This window comes from Kogia breviceps, chromosome 3 (assembly GCF_026419965.1).
Source record: "Kogia breviceps isolate mKogBre1 chromosome 3, mKogBre1 haplotype 1, whole genome shotgun sequence".
Lineage (NCBI taxonomy): Eukaryota > Metazoa > Chordata > Mammalia > Artiodactyla > Physeteridae > Kogia > Kogia breviceps.
In genome coordinates this window covers 179,142,916-179,148,544 of record NC_081312.1, presented here as the reverse complement: position 1 = coordinate 179,148,544, position 5,629 = coordinate 179,142,916, and positions in this window count along the sequence as shown.

Genomic DNA, 5,629 nt, shown 5'->3' with positions numbered 1-5,629 from the left:
CAAAGCCATCCTATCCTTGAGCCTTCCTTGCCAATTTCAGACCTACAGCCTATAAGGTGAGCATCAGCCAAGAGGTGTGGGTCAAGGATGCAGAGTCAGAGATGGGCCGACAAACGTCGGGTCACGGAGAGCCAAGTTCAGCCACAGACCCTCACCCCCGAAACAGACCTCCAGCTGCTCTGAGCAAACTATCTGCTTTTTCTCTGAGAAGTCACTTATATTTTGAAAGCCCCACATCGCGACTTCTCAGATTTCTCCCTTACATTCAAGAATACATAACCGGAGACAATGAGCTAGGGCAACATGCCGTTCACATTGCACAAGATATCTGCAATAACCTCTCTCTCAATAACCTAACTCATAAGCAAAGAAACAGTTTTGGCTTTGGAGAATAGGACTAATAGCCCACCTGGAGGCAAATCCACTTTATTTTATTTATTTACTTATTTTAAGACACACATAGTTTATGCGTAAGAAACAAATTTCTGGAAGAGTAGCACCATAACATTTAGATAAATGTGCCTGATTTTCTTTTTGTCCACCCATCCAAGTTTTTATTTATTTTTATTTTTTAAAATTAAGTTTTATTGGAGTATAGTTTTTTACAATGTTGTATCAGTTTCTACTGTACAGCAAAGTGAATCAGCTCTACATATACATAGATCCCCTCTTTGTTTGGATTTCCTTCCCATTTAGGTCACCACAGTGCATTAAGTAGAGTTCCCTGTGCTATAAAGTGTGTTCTCATTAGCTGTCTATTTTGTACACAGTATCAATAGTGCAAAGCCACTTTAAAAATGAGGTTCCACCTCTGACATGACAGCATGAGACCCACTTCCCGGCAAAACCGGTCAAAATTATTAATACATATATATATATTAAATGGCTTAAATTGTTACATTATTTTATAATTATATATTCTATGTAAATCATTAATACATATTTACTCTACGTGTATGTACACACACACACACATACACACATCAGTCTTGATTGTCCTTATGTCAGCTGGAAAGATGGAGGTTCCACACTCAGAGAGAAGCCAGCAAGACCTGAGGGTATTGGCCCATCTCCTGCACTGACCTCTGAGGCTCCCAGAGCCGTGGCGTCACACAGAGAGAAGCGCGCACCATCTCGTCCCCGGCTCCGGAGCCGTGGCACAGAGATTTTTGCCTGGGACGAGAAGGAGGCCCTGGAACATCTTGTATTCTCTGGCCAAAGAACTGCCTTCTTTTGAAACAGAGAGGAGAAGTTCAAGCCTCAGGAACCTCTCACAAGCAGTGGAGGTGGTGATGATGGGTGCCCGGGAGGAGGTTGGGGGGATTCGTTGGCAATAGAGGTTAAACCGAAGACTGAGTCGTCTGCAGGAGTGAATTGGGGAAAGAAACTGGAGGGAGGAGCCCTCCTACAGCGTCAGAATATACCTCAAACACTGACAAGTAAGCAGAGTGTGCAGATAATAAGAGACAAAGAGAGCCCTGCCTGAAACACTGCCACCCCACCATGACTGTGGACATACCCAAGGCCGTGCCCCCTGAGGCTTCACATTGAAGTGAGGAAGCAGAGACACCACCACAGTAATCCAGTCAGTCCCCAAACAAAAACACAAGTAAATAAAGTGAACAAGCCCCCAAAGTATCCCCGGGTGTGGGTGGAGGGTGACTAGTACCCAGAGTTGCTGGGTATAATGTCAAGAGTATCGAAAATGTCCACATGTACAAAGAAACGGGTAAGTAGGGCCTATAAATGGGAGGACCATTTGCCATATTAAAAGCACATACACACGTAACCAATGTGTATATATAGATGTGTGCATATATATACATATATGTGTGTATAACTGAATCACTTTGCTGTACACTCGAAACTAACACAACATTGTAAATTAACTATACTTCAAGTTTAAAAAGACACTTCCACAAACTAGAAATACCAGTGAAATTCCTCAGCGTGATAAGGAGCATCATGAAAAATCAGCTAAATTTGAAAGACTGATTTCTTCTCCTTGTGGTCGGAAACAAAACAAGGGTGTCTGCTCTCACCACTTCTATTCAACTTTGCACTTGGAGGTGCTTGCCAAGGAAATTAGGGATGAAAAAGAAATAAAGTGCATCCAGATTGTAAAGAAAAAAGTAAAACTCTTTCCATTTGCATGCGACATGATCCTGTATAGACACAATTCTAAGGAATCCACTAAAACTTTTAGAATTCAGCAAAGTCACAAGACACACTCAGTATAAAAAATCAGTTGCATTTCTATACACTTGCAATAAACAATCTGAAAATGAAATCAAGAGAAAAATTCCATTTACAATAGTATAAAAAGAATAAAATACTTAGGAATAAATGTAGCCAATGAGGTGCAAATCTCAGACTCTGAAAACTACAAAACATTGTTGAAAGAAATTTTAAAAGATCTAAATAAATGGAAATTATTCATCTTCATAGATTGGAAGATTTAATTTTAAGATGGAATATTTCTCAAATTGATCTAAAGATTCAATGCAATCCCTATCAGAATTCTAGCCTAACTTATTTGTAAAAATTAACAAGGTGACTCTGAAATTCAAGTGGAATTGCAAGTGACTCAGAATAGGCAAAAGAATCCTGAAAACAGAAAATAAAGTTGGAAGATTTACATATCTTAATTTTAAAATTTACTACAGAGGAACAGTAATGAAGACACAGTGTGGTACTGATATAAGGAAAGACGTGGAGATCAATGGAATAGCATTGAGAGTCCAGAAATAAACCCATGTATCTATGGTGAACTGATTTTTGAGAAGGGTGCAAATCATTCAATGCGGAAAGAATAGTCTTTTCAACAAATGGTGACGCACAACTGGATAGCCACATGAAAACAACGCAATTGGAAACTTTATCTCACATACAAAATTAACTCAAAATTGATCAGAGACCTAAGTGTAAGAGCTAAAACTATAAAACTCTTAGAATAAAACAGAGAAGTAAATCTTCATGACCACAGATTTGACAATAGATTCTTTCCTATGACACCAAAAAGTATAAGCAACAAAAGGAAAAAAAATAGCCAAATTTGACTTTGTTAAAATTAAAATTTTTATGCTTCAAAGGACACTATCAAGAAAATGATTTTGTGCTTCAAAGAATACTATGAAGAAAGTGAAAACAGAATCCTCAGAATGAGAGAAAATATTTGCAAATCACATATCTGATAAGGAATTTACATCTAAAATGTATAAGAACTCTTACAACTCAATAATAAAATGACAAATAACTCACATAAAAATGGGCAAAGTATCTGAACATTTCCCCCCCCAAAAGATATACAAATGACCAATAAGCACATGAAAGAATGCTCAACATCATTAACCATTAAGTAAATGCAAATCAAAACAGCAATAATATGCCATTTTATCCTCACTAGGATAGCTATAATCAAAACATCAAATAATAACAAGTGTTGTAAAGGATGTGGAGAAGTCCTTTATACACTGATGGTGGGAATTTAAAATGGTGAAGCCACATTGGAAAACAGTCTGGTAGTTCCTTAGATGGTTAAACTTAGAGTTAACACATGACCTAGCAATTTCACTCCTAGATGTAGACCCAAGAGAAGTAAAAGTATGTCCACACAGAAATTTGTACACCCATGTTCATAGCAGCATTGTTCATTACAGCCAAAAAGGTAGACACAATTCAAATGTCCATCAACTGATGAATGGATAAACAACATGTGTGTATCCATACAATGGAATATCGTTTGACTGTGAAAAGTAATGAAGTACTGGTACCTACTATAACGTGGGTGAATCTTGAAAACATTGTTTTAGTGAAAGAAGCCAGTTACAAAAATCCACATATCATATGATTCAATTAGTATGGAATTTTCAGAATGAGCAAACCTATAGAGAGAAAAATTAGATTTGTAGTTGTGGCGAGCTGGGGGGATGAAGGATGGGTGAAAGGTAGCTGAAGGATAAGGGTTCTCTTTTGGAGACAGTGAAAATTTTCTAAAATTGACTATGATAACAGTTGCATGTATCTCTGAATATACTTAAATCACCAAACTATACATGTTAAAAAGGTGAATTTTATGGTATTTGAACTATATCTCAATAAAAGGGTTAAAATCTATAAATTCTGAAAAAGATATTTTTGGTTGTTAATGGAAAAGAGAATAGTATTTTAATCACCTTTTAGGATAATTATGGATAATTTTTATCCAAAAAAAATGTGTATAATTTTTTGGATAATTCTTCTTCGATGCTCCATGTAACCAACAAGCGGTAGCTTCTTCAAAAGGAGTTGAAATGCAGACTCTGCAACCACCTCCATGAACGTCTCATGCTCCTTAAAGCTTATTTGCCTATCTTGCACTTTCAGTGGCTCTTCAATCATGAATGATTTTTGTGATCACCCATTGGTCATTTGGAAAATGTTGGTTTACTCAGTTATGCAGATCTTCCATCCAACGGCAACCATCGCGTTTTAATACCACCATGTATATTTTCAGCCTCTGTCCAAAGGGACAAACTGCCTTAACTTGTTATAGTCCATTTAAAAAACCATCAGTGGTAGGGCTTCCCTGGTGGCGCAGTGGTTGAGAGTCCGCCTGCCGATGCAGGAGACGCGGGTTCGTGCCCCGGTCCGGGAAGATCCCACGTGCCGCGGAGCGGCTGGGCCCGTGAGCCATGGCCACTGAGCCTGCGCCTCCGGAGCCTGTGCCCCGCAACGGGAGAGGCCACAACAGTGAGAGGCCCGCGTACCGCAAAAAAAAAAAAAAAACAAAAAAACCATCAGTGGTACGTTACCGGGCTTGGGTCGCAAAACATATCTTTATTGTCTTTTCTGATTATAAGTTAAAACACTATTGATATATTATGATTATGTTATATACTTCAGTATTGGTAATAATAATAAAAATAGTTTTAAGTATCTTTAAAATGAATATAATTTAGTTAAACGGAAAGAAACAAAACAATAGTTGCAACAATACAAAAATGAATAAAAGGGCCCCATAGTCTTGGCGGGTTGAGCTAGGTAAAGAGGCAGGGTTATAACTTTAAAATATGGCTTTACACCTTGATAGGGTCATTTTCATACAGTGATGTCAAAACTGATTGTTTAAAATGGCCTTGTCAAAATGCCCCACATTGCTATGGAATTGCCCTCTTTGTTGCAATCAATTCATCTCCTGAATTTTTGATCTGCTAACAGCTATTGTTGCCATCTCCCAAGAATCCATGACCCGTTCTTTCAGTTCAGGCCATTAAATCAGCTTTTTTAAATCCACAATTCAGCACCATTAAATTTCTACTGATTTTACTGAGGAAAGAGAGTGAGTTGTCTTACCCTAAACCTTAATCATTCTCTCTTCTCTTTGCTTTGCTGGCCAAAGACTCACATCTTATTTGCTTTGAGTTTTTTTTTTTTTTTTTTTCTTTCTCAGTCAATCCTCCAGGACACTCTGCCCATATTTTTCCAATTCTGTTTCTCTCTATTGCAAATATTTACATACGTATTTAAAAACAAAATATTAAAATTTTCACATCTTAATTAAATAATCGTATACATATTTATATAAAATTGCTATACAATTCTATTCAGCAATAACAGTGTACTTTTTTAGCAATGTGTTCTATTAAAA